The sequence below is a fragment of the Bombina bombina genome, chromosome 4, assembly GCF_027579735.1.
Source record: "Bombina bombina isolate aBomBom1 chromosome 4, aBomBom1.pri, whole genome shotgun sequence".
In the NCBI taxonomy this organism is placed as follows: domain Eukaryota; kingdom Metazoa; phylum Chordata; class Amphibia; order Anura; family Bombinatoridae; genus Bombina; species Bombina bombina.
In genome coordinates, this window is record NC_069502.1 from 194693271 (window position 1) to 194708756 (window position 15486).

The following is a 15486-nucleotide window of genomic DNA, read 5'->3' on the forward strand; positions in this document are numbered from 1 at the left end:
TGCCTTAACCCTCTTGGGCATGGAGTTCACCAGAGCTTCACAGGTTGCCACTGGAGTCCTATTCCACTCCTCCATGATGACATCATGGAGCGCTTCCCCACCTTCCGTTTGAGGATGCCCCACAGATGCTCAATAGGGTTTATATCTGGGGACATACTTAGCCAGTCCATCACCTTTACCCTCAGCTTCTTAGCAAGGTAGTGGTCGTCTTGGAGGTGTGTTTGGGGTCGTTATCATGTTGGAATATTGCCCTGCGGCCCAGTCTATGAAGGGAGGGGATCATACTCTGCTTCAGTATGTCACATTACATGTTGGCATTCATGGTTCCCTCAATGAACTGTAGCTCCCCAGTGCTGGCAGCACTCATGCAGGCCCAGACCATGACACTCCCACCACCATGCTTGACTGTAGGCAAGACACATTTGTCTTTGTACTCTTCACCTGGTTGCGGCTGAACACGCTTGACACCATCTGAACAAAATAAGTTTATCTTGGTCTCATCAGACCACAGGACATGGTTCCAGTAATCCATGTCCTTAGTCTGCTTGTCTTCAGCAAACCGTTAATGGGCTTTCTTGTGCATCATCTATAGAAGAGGCTTCCTTCTGGGACGACAGCCATGCAGACCAATATGATGCAGTGTGCGGCATATGGTCTGAGTGCTGACCCCCACCACTTCAACCTCTGCAGCAATGCTGGCAGGACTCATACGTCTATTTCCTAAAAACAACCTCTAGATATGACGCTGAGCACGTGCACTCAACTTTTTTGGTCAACCATGGCAAGGCATGTTATGAGTGGAACCTGTCCTGTGAAACCGCTGTATAGTCTTGCCCACCATGCTGCAGCTCAGTTTCAGGGTCTTGGCAATCTTCTTATAGCCTAGGCCATCTTTATGTAGAACAATAGTTCTTTTTTTCAGATTCTCAGAGAGTTCTTTGCCATGAGGTGCCATGTTAAACTTCCAGTGACCATTATGAGAGAGTGTGAGAGCGATAACACCAAATTTAACACACCTGCTCCCCATTTAGACCTAAGACCTTGTAACACTAATGAATCACATGACACCGAGGAGGGAAAATGGCTAATTAGGCCCAATTTGGACATTTCCACTTAGGGGTGTACTCACTTTTGTTCCCAACAGTTTGGACATTATTGGCTGTGTATTGAGTTATTTTGAGGGGGCAGCAAACTTACACTGTTATACAGTACACTCACTACCTTACATTGTAGCAGTGTCATTTCTTCAGTGTTGTCACATGAAAAGATACAATAAAATATTTACAAAAATGTGAGGGGTGTACTCACTTCTGTGAGATACTGGGGCATATATATCAAGCTCCGTATGGAGCTTGATGCCCCGTGTTTCTGGCGAGCCTGCAGGCTCGCCAGAAACAGCGGTTATGAAGCAGCGGTCACAAAGACCGCTGCTCCATAACCTGTCCGCCAGCTCTGAACAGGCGGACAGACATCACCGGAAATCAACCCGATCGAGTACGATCGGGTTGATTGACACCCCCCTGCTGGTGGCCTATTGGCCGCGAGTCTGCATGGGGCGGCGTTGCACCAGCATCTCTTGTGAGCTGCTGGTGCAATGCTGAATACGGTGAGCGTATTGCTTGCCGTATTCAGCGACGTCTGGCGGACCTGATCCGCAAAGCTGCTATGGCTTTGTTTTTGCTGGCAGCCGTCTGCTGCATGTCTATTTTAGCAGCATGGGGAAAACTATTAAGCTTATTCTTATGCTTTTATGCTTGTAATGCTTTTTATACAGCCTGTTATTTTGATATGGAACCTGAAAATCCTCACTACTGCCCAAGGAGACTCAGAGATGGCTTTAAGGTATGGTCCTTTGTATTTCCAAATGTTGTGTTATTGCATGAAGTATAACTATGATATCATTTATTTGTGGCTGGCTATCTATATTTTTTTCTTTAGTTATGCAACCCAGCCCACCTCTTTCCTATATGCAAATCCTTGCAGGCAAGGTAAGAAATTGTGTAAAGTGATACTGCCTCTGAAGGGGAAACCCCTGAGTCATTTGACACTGAAACTATATCTGATTTTATCAAAGGAATTAAGGTTTCTCTGAGAATTGAAGATGAATTACCTCAAGTTTTATCTGACTGGCTTATTTCAAGTTCTGCATCTGATCAGTATTTCCCTGTGCATTAAAATCAATCGGCTAGATTACGAGTTGTGCATTAAGGTAAAAAAGCAGCGTTAACAGGTCCTAACGCTGTTTTTTACGCCCGCTGCTATTACGAGTCTTGCAGGTATAGGTGTACCGCACACTTTTTTGGCCTTACCACAAACCAACTTACGTAAATTTCATAAAGACTTTTTCAATGGGACTTGCATAGCGCTCGTATTACGAGTTTGTCCTGGGAGGCCAAAAAGTGAGTGGTACACCCTCTACCGCCAAGATTCCTAACGCATTTTAAAGTCAGTAGTTATGAGTTTTACGCTACAAAGCTGTAGCATAAAACTCATAACTAAAGTGCTAAAAAGTACACTAACACCCATAAACTACCTATTAACCCCTAAACCAAGGCCCTCCCGCATTGCAAACACTATAATACAATTTTTAACCCCTAATTTGCCGCTCCGGACATCTCCACCACTATAATAAACATATTAACCCCTAAACCGCCGTACTCCCGCCTCGCAAACATTAGTTAAATATTATTAACCCCTAATCTGCTGTCCCTAACATCGCCACCACCTACCTACATTTATTAACCCCTAATCTGCCGCCACTATACTAAAGTTATTAACCCCTAACCCTAACACCCCCTAACTTAAATATAATTAAAATAAATCTTAATAAAACCTACTATTAATAACTAAATAATTCCTATTTAAAACTAAATACTTACCTGTAAAATAAACCCTAAGCTAGCTACAATATAACTAATAGTTACATTGTATCTAGCTTATGGTTTATTTTTATTTTACAGGCAAGTTTGTATTTATTTTAACTAGATAGAATAGTTATTAAATAGTTATTAATTATTTAATAACTACCTAGCTAAAATAAATACAAATTTACCTGTAAAATAAAACCTAACTTAAGTTACACTAACACCTAACACTACACTACAATTAAATAACTTACCTAAATTAAACACAATTAAATACAATTAGCTAAATAAAAAAAATAAAAACACTAAATTACAGAAAATAAAAAACAAATTACAAGATATTTAAACTAATTACACCTAATCTAAGAGTCCTATCAAAATAAAAAAAGCCCCCCCCCAAAAAAAAAAAAAAACCCTAGCCTAAACTAAACTATCAATAGCCCTTAAAAGGGCCTTTTGCGGGGCATTGCCCCAAAAAAATCAGCTCTTTTACCTGTAAGAAAAAATACAAACAACCCCCCAACAGTAAAACCCACCACCCACACAACCAACCCCCCAAATAAAACCCTTACTAAAAAAACATAAGCTCCCCATTGCCGTGAAAAGGGCATTTGGATGGGCATTGCCCTTAAAAGGGCATTTAGCTCTATTGCAGCCCAAAGCCCTAACCTAAAAAAAAAACCCACCCAATACACCCTTTAAAAAATCCTAACACTAACCACCGAAGATTCACTTACCGGTAAAAGTCTTCATCCAAGCAGCAAGATGTCCTCAACAAAGCCAGCAGAAGGGGTCCTCCAGACGGGCAGAAGTGGTGCTCCAGACGGGCAGAAGTCTTCATCCAGACGGCATCTTCTATCTTCATCCATCCGGCGCGGATCGGCTCCATCTTCAAGACATCTGGCGTGGAGCATCCTCTTCCAACGACGGCTTCTTGCTAAATGAAGGTACCTTTAAATGACGTCATCCAAGATGGCGTCCCTTAGATTCCAATTGGCTGATAGAATTCTATCAGCCAATCAGAATTAAGGTTGAAAAAATCCTATTGGCTAATGCAATTAGCCAATATGATTGAACTTCAATCCTATTGGCTGATCCAATCAACCAATAGGATTGAGCTTGCATTCTATTGGCTGATTGGAACAGCCAATAGAATGCAAGCTCAATCCTATTGGCTGATTGCATCAGCAAATAGGATTTTTTCAACCTTAATTCCGGGTGTATTGGGTGGGGGTTTTTTTTGGTTAGGGCTTTGGGCGGCAATAGAGCTAAATGCCCTTTTAAGGGTAATGCCCATCCAAATTCCTTTTCGGGGCAATGGGGAGCTTAGGTTTTTTTAGTTAGGGTTTTATTTGGGGGGTTGGTTGTGTGGGTGGTGGGTTTTACTGTTGGGGGGGGTTGTTTGTATTATATTTACAGGTAAAAGAGCTGATTTCTTTGGGGTTATGCCCCGCAAAAGGCCCTTTTAAGGGCAATTGGTAGTTTAGGCTAGGGTTTTTTTTTATTTGGGGGGGGGGGTTATTTTGATAGGGCTCTTAGATTAGGTGTAATCAGTTTAAATATCGTGTAATTTGTTTTTTATTCTGTGTAATTTAGTGGGGGTTTTTTTTTTTAATTTAGCTAAATGTATTTAATGTATTTAATTTAGGTAAGTTATTTAATTGTAGTGTAGTGTTAGGTGTTAGTGTAACTTAGGTTAGGTTTTATTTTACAGGTAAATTTAACTATTTAATAACTATTCTAACTAGTTAAAATAAATACAAACTTGCCTGTAAAATTAAAATAAACCCTAAGATAGATACAATGTAACTATTAGTTATATTGTAGCTAGCTTAGGGTTTATTTTACAGGTATTTAGTTTTAAATAGGAATAATTTAGGTAATAATAGTAGGTTTTCTTTAGATTTATTTTAATTATATTTAAGTTAGGGGGTGTTAGGGTTAGACTTAGGGTTAGGGGTTAATAAATTTAGTATAGTGGCGGCGATGTTGGGGGCGGCAGATTAGGGGTTAATAACATTATGTAGGTGTCAGCGATGTTGTGGGCAGCAGATTAGGGGTTAATAAATATAAAGTAGGTGTCGGCGATGTTGGGGCAGCAGATTAGGGGTTAATAAGTATAATGTAGGTGGTGGCGATGTCCGGAGCGGCAGATTAGGGGTTAATACGTATAATGTAGGTGTCTGCGATGTCGGGGGCGGCAGATTAGGGGTTAATAAGTGTAAGATTAGGGGTGTTTAGACTCAGGGTTCATGTTAGGGTGTTAGGTGTAAACATAACTTTAGTTTCCCCATAGGAATCAATGGGGCTGCGTTACAGAGTTTTACGCTGCTTTTTTGCAGGTGTTTTTCTCAGCCGGCTCTCCCCATTGATGTCTATGGGGAAATCATGCACAAGCATGTATAACCAGCTCACCCCTCACTTAAGCAGCGCAGGTATTGGAGTGCAGTGTGGAGCGCAATTTTGCTCTACGCTCACTTCTTGCCTGCTAACGCCGGGTTGATAAAAACCCGTAATACCAGCGCTGCAGGTAAGTGAGCAGTGAGAATAAACTGCAAGTTAGCAACGCACCCCTCATAACACAAAACTCGTGATCTAGGCGTCTGTATTTAACTATTTTCTCTAAACCTGAAAAGCAGCTTGGAGTAACTTTTTAAATAACCAGTTTGCTACTCCACCTAAAATTAATGCTGCAATTACTAGGATATCAAAAAGATGATTTTTCCCATGGATGACACTGGTTCCTTTATATATTTAATGGATAAGAAAATAGAATAGAATTTGATAAAAGTTTATCTTCAACAAGGAGCTTTATTTCATCCCATTCTTGCTTTATTCTCTGTTCTTAAAGCTACTGATGTTTGGTCTGCTAATTTGTCTCAGATCATGCCAGAAAATTAGGAATGTTGCACTTTTTCATTCAAATCTTAAAGGGACACTCAATAAAAATAAACCTTTAATTATTCAGATAGAGCATGCAATTTTAAACAACTTTCCAATTTACTTCCATTAAAAAAATGTGCACAGTCTTTTTATATTTAAAATTTTTGAGTCACCAGCTCCTACTGAGCATGTGCAAGAATAAGCGTGTATGCATTTGTGAATAGCTGATTGCTGTCACATGGTACGTGTATGCATTTGTTATTGGCTGATGGCTGTCACATGGTACAGGGGGAGTGGAAACAGACATAAATTTTAAAATTGTCAGAAAAAAAATCTACTACTCATTTGAAGTTCAGACTAAGTGCTATTGCAATGTCTTGTTATCTTGCATTTGTTGATTATGCAAATCTACTGTGTTGACTGGTCCTTAAGAAGGTTACTTCTTTTTGTCTTTCTGCTGTCTCTGAGATGTTGGAGTTGAATGACAAGTGTATGGTCTCTGCTAATTTGGTAAGGAGAGCCTTGTGGCTTTGTCATTGGGAGGCTGATCCTGTTTCCAAAGCTAATTTGCTGACTCTACCTTTTGAAGGGGATATGCTTTTTGGAAAGCAATTGGTTCTCTTGATATCTAAGATAACAAGAGGTAAGAGCCCTTTCCTTCCACATGCTTCTAAAGGTTGTAGAAGCCCCTCTTATTTCACAAATAACTCACCCAATATTAAAATGTCAAGGCCTCTTCATGTCAAGAATGGTTTCATTCACAAGAGGGCAGATCTGATTTTCAGGCCAGAGGACGTGGTAAACCCTTTCCTTCCTTTCAGTCCAAAAAGCAATGATGGTGTGCAGTTCTAGACTTTTTTGTTTGGAGGAAGACGTTTCAACTTCAGAGAGGTTTGGGCATCCAGCATTTCGGACAAATGGATCCTCAGGCTTCTCCAGTCAGGGTACCATCATGTCATCTTGCTTGGTGAATTCTCCACTCCCCAGAGATCCTGCAAAATTAAAGGCTAATCACAAATTTATCAGCAAGCTCTTGAGCAAAGGTGTTATTCAAGAGGTTCCTGTTCAAGCACAGGGCAGGGGTTTTTACTCTCCTCACTTTCTGGTGAGCAAGAAAGACAAGTCTTGGAGATCAGTTCTGGATCTTCGGGTTCTTAATACATTTCTAGGGGTTCATGAATTCAAGATGGAGTTCTCTCTGTCATCAATCTCATTCCTTTAAAGGCGCATCTTCTTTTTTTATATATCTTTATTAATAGACCATATTAAAGTACAAGCAAACAAAGCAAAAATAGACAATTGGCATTTGCAAATTAAATACATTTGAGAATACATGTTAAGGCTCCATAATGCCATATAACAAGCCATATAAAAAAACAGAGTCAACAAAAAAAGAAGAAAAAAACAAAAATTAACAAAGGTATTTGCAAATTAAGTACATTTTAGAATACATGTTAAGGCTCCTGTATGCCATATAACACTTTTTTAGTACTTGATTTGGTGAATTTTCTAAAGAAATAAATAAAAGGGAGAAGAAAAAAAAAGGAAAACCCCACTCCCCCCCTACCTATCAAACAGGAAATTCGTTGTTTGCAATGGCCAACTCTAGGTACACAATGCCCTTAAAAGGAGCAATTCATTGTACCTGTATTTCTTTAGGGAAGTTTAAAATTACATTTTTCAGTTATAAAAAAAATGTTTTGACTTGGGTTTCTTAATTTATCAAAGTATTGAGTTGTTCCATTATCATCTGGTTTTTAAGTTTCTGAATAATTTCTCTAAAACTAGGGGTTTTATTAGATTTCCAATTATTTCAGGATTAATAGTCTACCAGTCATAATTATAGCATTTAACTGGTGAGTATTTTTAAGGCGTATCTTCTATTAGTAGATCTCAAGGGTTGCTTACTTTCATATTCCTGTTGCAGAGTCCCACAGAAAGTTCCTGAGTTTTTCAGTTGGAAGCCGCCACTTTCAGTTTTCAGTACTTTTCTTTGGAATTTCTATCACTGCAAGGGTTTTAACAAAGGTCCTTGTTCCTCTCATGGGAGAATTGCGGGTCAAGGGGTTATTTGTCATCCACTATCTGGATAATATCCTTCTTCTAGCAGACTCTTTGGAGCAGGCCTGTGTTCAAGGAGAAATTTTGCTTCAGTTTATCCAAGATCACAGATAGCATATAAATACCAAAAAAGTCAATAACTTCCCTCTTGCAACCAAGTGTTCATGGGTGCTTGTTTCAGCACTCTAAGAGGGATTGCCTCTCTTCCAAGGGATCATATCCAGTTCTTAAGAAAGTATTTCCAGAGATTTTTTCATGTGGATTAAGATACTACTACATAAGGCTTCTATAATTCCCATGGTGAAATGGGCAAGATGGAGAATGTGCCAATTTCAAATTCACTCTCTTCAGAAATTTAAGAAGTGCAGCAATCTGTCCCAGCAGTTCGCATTTCCTGAGAGTTTGAGGAAATCTCTTCATTGGTGGTTTCAGGTCAGGAATCTGTCCAGGTGACTTCTAATTCAGGAACCTGTTTGGATTCTTGTTCAGACAGATGCCCGCAAATCTGGTTGGGGAGCTCTTTGCCGAGACAAGTTTGCTCAGGGGACTTGGAACAAGCAGATTCAGTCTCTTCCATCAAATATTCTTGAGATCGGAGCAGTTCTTTTAGCACTTCATGCTTCCCAGAGGTATTTAAAAGGAAAGGCTGTGGATATTCTTTAATACAACAGGAAAAATATAGTATTGCCCTAAGGGAGGTCTCACCAATTTTCAGTTGGGCTCAGAGTCACATCCAGCTTCTCTCTGCGGTTCATGTTCCAGGGACAGAGAATATCATGTTGGATTTTCTTAGCAGAAGTCAAGTCTCTCATGTGGAATGACAACTAAACAGATGGTTGTTTCAGATTCTTGTTTTGAAAGTGCCAGTGCATTATATTGTTGTAAGCATTGTATTATAAGCTCTTAAATAGAATTGGTAAATATGAACTTTACATTGTGTGATTAAAGGTACATGAAACCCATATTTTAATATCATGAATTAGAAAAAGCATGCAATTTTACTCAACATTTCAATGTAATTCTATTATAAATCTGCTTCATTCTCTTGATATCCTTTGTTGAGAAGCATATCTAAATAGGCTCAGTAGCTGCTGCTTGGTGGCTGCACATAGATGCCTTGTATGACTGGCTCACCCATGTGTATTGCTATTAGTAGGGTATTTTAATATCGTATTCGCTATCTGAATCAAGAAATAAAAATATTGTGTTTCATGTCCCTTTAACCAATATTATTGATGCAATAATAAAGTCTTTTTCAACTTAGTATAGAAATAGAATCATTAATTAAATGAAAACATTTTGATTTAAAATGTTTATAAATTGAATAGTTTGTTTATAAATTGAAGAAATAAATCTGAAAGTTTTTAAAACAGAATTATGAAATATAGAGGTTTTGTACTTTATGTTTCTTCAAAAGAAAAAACACTTGAAGCACAGTTTAAAGTTCACAATATTGTGGCTGCAATATTGCGATGGTGTACTTTAAATCTTGATTTAAGATTTTTAACACAGTTTAGTGTTCACAATATTGTGGCCACCATTTTGTGAATTAGATCTCTACGCCACATTTCTGGAAACTACTCTGCTTACATGTTAGGCGGCCATTTTAGGAATCATAAACATATTGCGCAGTTTAGAAATCTTTACATTCAAATAATGTAAACTCTATTATTCATACAATAAAGAGTACAGTGTATGCCTATTATTTCTAACAATACATAATGTAATTTAAAACAGACAAATATATGTTGCCAAACAATAGGTTTTATTCAAATATTTTCAACTTGCCATGGCCAGTGTCTATCTGCTGCTCCTGCTGGGGCATTAGATCCCCTTAAGAAGAGGTGATAGGTCTCTGCCCTGAAGGACCAGGTTCCTCCTACCTTTTTGGAGAGCTATGTGATCTATCCTGTTCCGAAGAAGGCAACCATGAGGCAAGAGAGGGAAGAGAGTTACAGGTCCATGAGACGGCATAAAGTCACCTCAAAGTTTTGGAGAACTGGTGGTCGTTGAGGTGTTTTTTCTGCATTTGCATTACCTGCGGAACAACCACCAGCCCTCTGCTGCATAAGTGAGACCTTACATCACAATCTGGTCTTCATGCAAATGTCTTCTTCACCTACCACTCGGTCCTCTGGGTGTCTGACACTGAATTTACAGCTTCAGTGAGAGACATCCAGATGCCTTGTCTTACTGCAGAGCTGGTATACAGTTTGGCTCCAGGGCAAAGACAAGTGCCTCGTTCTCCTCAATGGTCAACCTGATGCCAACTTTCTTTGGAAAATATTACAGCATTCAAGCAGAATAATGAAAACTGAAAAAATGTTGCACGTGCAGTCTGTATTTATTGTGGAACTTTATCATGGGACTGGGTCTAGTTGTTCTGGTAGGATGAATGTTTTATAATTTGTATCAACTTTTGGGTTCTCACACACTAGTGTTTCGGCTATCATATGGTTTTTTAACGTGTTCATGGGTGTGACTGTGCAGGGTGTATCTATATATTAATGTAACACAACACATCCTCCTCTTGGCCTCAGAAATAAAACTAACTAAGCCTGTGCTCAATTACCTGTATGTAGTGTTTGTGTACATTTTTTATTTGACATATAGGGGCCTATTTATCATGGCCCGAATGGGGCAAAATATCTGTTTCTGCGCGAGCCTTTAGGCTCGCTGGAAACAGGAGTTAAGAAGCCTTTGAGGATGCAGACATCAATCCGCACAATCACATACGATAGGGTTAATTGACATCCCCTGCTAGCGGCGAATCTGCAGGGGGCGGCACTGCAAAAACAGTTCACCAGAACTGCTTGTGCAATGTTAAATGCTGACAGCGTATGCTGTTGGCATTCAGCGATGTCTGGCGGACATGATACGCTACAGTGTATCATGTCCGCCAGACATTGATAAATCGGGCCTTTATAGTTAAATAATGATTATTGAGTACATATTGTGTAATAAGTCTATATTGCAAACATACTTTAACTAATAGACGATATCATTACAGTATATTTTGAAACAAATGGGGCATGGTTTTTCTAAGTATTAATTTCAATATACTGTAAAAAGTCTTTGTAACTTCATAACCTCTCTTTTTAGAATAAAAATATGTAAGAAATCAAAACAAATGTTTCTATTTGTTAGAAATGTATTAACAAGAAAAAAAAATACTTTGAAGAAACTTCTGAATTCAATTGTGTAAATATGGAAGGAAAAATAAAAACAAAATTAGCATATTAGATCATCCATATGCTGCAACACTACATTAATCCCATTTGTGTTTTTGCTAGTGCTATCTGTACTTTTTTTTACATCATTCTAATTAAGTGTCAGTGTAATCATTAATTAAAATGATGTAAAAAAAGTAAAATTACCAGTAAGTTGTTGTAATGCACAATAGCTCCTCATCTGCAGGAGACATCCCATTATATTCTATCCTCCATTGCAGACTCTCTAAGGGAATATTTCTTCACTAAAGTAGGAACGATAGAGAATAAGAGGGAAACATGTAAATGTGTACTACAACAGACCAGGTTTTTATTATAGCTGAACTAGAGCACAGGTGAAATAATAAGCTGATGGGTGAGAGCAGGTTAGTAACCATGGTTACTGATCAGCTGATTACTACCTGTGTTTTAGTTCTGCTATAATGAAAACCTGGCCTGTTGGGGTACTTGAAGACCGTGGTTAAGAAACAGTGTTGTCAAATCCATAAGCAGAGTCCAGGAGAAAAGCCAAGGGTCAAAGAGCCAGAAGACAACAGAAAACACAGGACAGGGAGTAGGTATGACAAATAGCAGGAAGAAGCTTTAGAGAAATTAGGAGCAAGGGTGTTTGACTTAGTAAAATCAGAATTGCCAAGCACCAACTAAGAGATTTTTAGACTCAGGAGTGGTGTTTCCTTGACATGGCTGTATGAATACACAGATATGCTTCTGCATTAACGTGTCCAGGATGGATATATCATTTTCAATGCTTGAGCCCACATTAAAGTGACATGAAACCCACAATTTTTCTTTCATGATTCAGATAGAGAATACCATTTTTATCAACTTTATAATTTACTTCTATTATCTAATTTGTTTAATTATCTTGGTATCATTTGTTGAAGGAGCAGCAATGCACTAATGGTTTCTAACTGAACACATTGATGAGCCAATCACAATCAATATATATATATATATATATGCAGCCACCAATCAACAGCTAGAACCAAGGTTCTCTGCTGCTTCTGAGCTTTCCTAGATAAACCTTTCAGCAAAGGATAACAAGAGAAGGAAGCAAATTAAATGATAGAAGTAATTGGAAAGTTGTTTAAAATTGTATTCTCTATCTGAATCATGAAAGAAAATGTTTGGGTTTCATGTCCCTTTAAGTCCAGAAGGACGATGAAGAGTTAGCACAGTCCTCAGTGTCCGGTGTGCTACTAGACCTAGAGCATTACCGCAGTAGCTTGTTTCCAGCACACTGTCCAATTCTTCTCTGTGCTACTGGCCCTTTGTCTCTTCATAGGTAAGTGATCCTGACAAACACTCATAACCTGGCAATTCAAAAGTCATATCCAGTATAGTCATTTTAAAGTTGAAGATTTGGTATTAATTTAATTATAATGTAAACCTTTACTGGTAAAAATATAAATAATTATTTCCCAACAAAACAGTTAAATGTTAAATTCATAAGAAGGCAATGCCTTTTATGTCACAATGATATGGAAAACAAGTCAATAAATCCACTGTTAATAGTCTGAATTAATTAAAAAGTCTAAAGCGGTTATTCTAATATTTGTATAAAGGCAAGCAATATACTTGCCAGCAGTTATTCAAAGTAAATGAAGGAAGGTACCTTTTTTTTTAGCTTATTATACACCAGTAGATAGATAGTCCCATGTGGGTTCGCCCACTGAGATATACATATTTCCCTGTGCCTTCCTCAATCAGTGAACCAGGAAACTACTGTATTACCATTAAATACCCACCATTAGAAAACAAGCATATCCAAGCGGCCCCAGCTGGATAATCATCACTTGTGATAAGCTGCAGCCATTTGCAGTTTATCTCCTTTTGCAAAACTAAAATAGGAGCAAGTATAGGTGTAAATGAAATAGTTTATTAAATCTTTTTAAAATAATTTTGCATGTCTATTCCGTCTGAGTCAATCAGGTAAAGATTGCAAGAGCAAAACAAATCTCTAATATGGGTTACATTTGCGAATTGCTATTTTATGAGATGCTAATTTTCTTCTAAAAAGTACCAACTTGCAGAATGTTTAATAAAAATACAGCCAGGGTTAAACTTAACACTTGGCATAAATTGTGTTCGCTTGTTAAATGGAATCAAGAAGTAACCTGCAACAAAAAGCCTAAAGCACTTTACACCAGCTGAATATTACAAGACTTTACAATTTATAATGTCAACCTGGTCTAAGCATTCCCTGCTCAGATAAGGAAGAGAATAAAATATAAATATATAATGTAAATAGTCTCTAGCAATAGTGTCTAATATTACCCACCAGCTACAATCTTAGCTATAATTTGTCATAAACTTATGCCATATGCTTCTATAAAGAAGAATTTAGGTCTACGGGTGTTTCATGTAAGAATCAAAAACTCTTCATTTCTGAGCAAAACATCCCGTTAGGATCTTTTACTCAGATCAGTTGAGAAAGTGTACCCATTGTGCTTGTGAAGTGGTATAATGTGCCTTGTTAAAGGATTACTTTCTGTTATAATTTTTAAGCTAAACAACTAACATATTAAAGTTAAAAAACATTAATTAAAACCTACTGACCTATATTTTCTCCAAAACGAAGTTTCATAATGTTCTAAAAGTTATATCTTTTGTTTGCCAATGATGTCACGTTATCCTGCCCACTATTTTCAGCACTGCATGTTCAAAATACTTAAACCAATAACTTTGTGTTTAAAGCGCCATTTTGAAACCTAGGTATTGTAAATGGATTGGTACCGAGCAAAGGATACCCAAGGAGTGGGTTTGGAAAACAATTAAATTTGCAGACAAGATTTCTGATATACGGTAGAGATATGTTAATGAAATGCTATTGATAAAAAGTGTATTTGGGGTAGTTAGTTAGTAACAGGCATAGAAAATATTTACTTACAGTGGCCCTTTAAGCCTGAGCATTCCGTATCTAGCTTAATTGTGATCAAATGTTCTATTATTCTTACGTCTTTCATGTTCATACATATTGCAGGGCACACTCAGTACATGTGATGAAATTTAAATTATGATTAGTGAAACAGAAATGGCAGATGTTTAGTATAGTTCCATTTTTCAAAAAAACTGTAATGAAAAATGTACCGCTTATACACAATGAAAATGGTTGATTGTCATTGCGTTGACATTGAAAAGGGCTCATCTACATCTCATCAAAGAATAAAATTAAGATGATCATGTATTTATTTAAATCAATTATGTACATGGTTATTGAAAATGCATCCTTATCTGTTATATTTTAACATGTGACACTAACTTAATGTTTAAATCTAATGTTTTATGCCCTGAGAAAGTGGTTTGTCATATACATTCTTGAGAAAAATTAAATAACTGCAACAATTATAAAGCAGAACCCAGAGCTTAATTGATGATACTAGGACATTTTCCAATTGTATATACCAAGGTTTTGTTTTCATTTTTTAACAAGTTAGCATATATTCTTTGTTCTGTAAAAAAATATCAGTATGTGAATAATTATTTAAAACTATAAAGATTGTTTATACCATGTGGCAAGAAGAAATGCTTTGTGATCAAAGCAGCATGTCTCCAAACTAATTTATAATAAATACGGGGGCGGAGCTAACCACCGAAGTGACAGGATGCACATCGTAGAAGCTCCTGAATTATTTTCAAATTCAAAGCGATTTATACTCACATTTCAGAGATAATTCAGCTAATTATTGGGAATACTTTTGCTAATTATATTCAGAGATATAGTCGATGCGATGGTGAGCCCCGGCTAAGATTACCTACCTATAACTCGCAGCATGGCCACAAGGGAGCCGACATAATATGCTACTATAGAGGCTGTTTGCAATAACTTGGCTAACTTTGAAACCTGGATTTCTGATTTTGCTGGTCCATATTTAGGGGAGAAGCTGGCATAAGCTCTAAACTGTGTAACATATATATACTTCAGGAAGCTAAAATGGAGAAGTTGAACACAGTCTATGTGAGCTTTTTGAGGCCGCTCTGGCTTTTGGAGATGGAAGACTTGCTGAAAAGCAGGACCTTATTGGGATCAGCGACAGCTGTGAAGAAAGCTACATTACAAGATCGTCAGAGCTTTTAGAGACCTCCCGAACCACCTCTAACATACTGTATCTCAAACTACCTCCTCCGTAGTTAAGGAGCAAAGATCGCTAGGAATAAGTCTTCAGAATCCCGGTTTGCTCTACACAATGCTTGATCTGCTAGGAGACCTACCGCAGGATGCTTAGTGCACACTAGAGAGAGATCCATACATGCCTGAAGAAGCTTGCGAAGGCAAGATAGGCCGACACCCAGCTACAGGTTGTGATGAGACCCTATCTTATTAATCCTGGAGCAGCCCTTAACCGGCCTTGGTCTGGGGACAGAGATGAAGTTTGGAAACCCTTGTACTTCAGATCGGATGAACTCCGAATGAGCCTTGATAATAAGGACGAATTCTAGAACTCGTA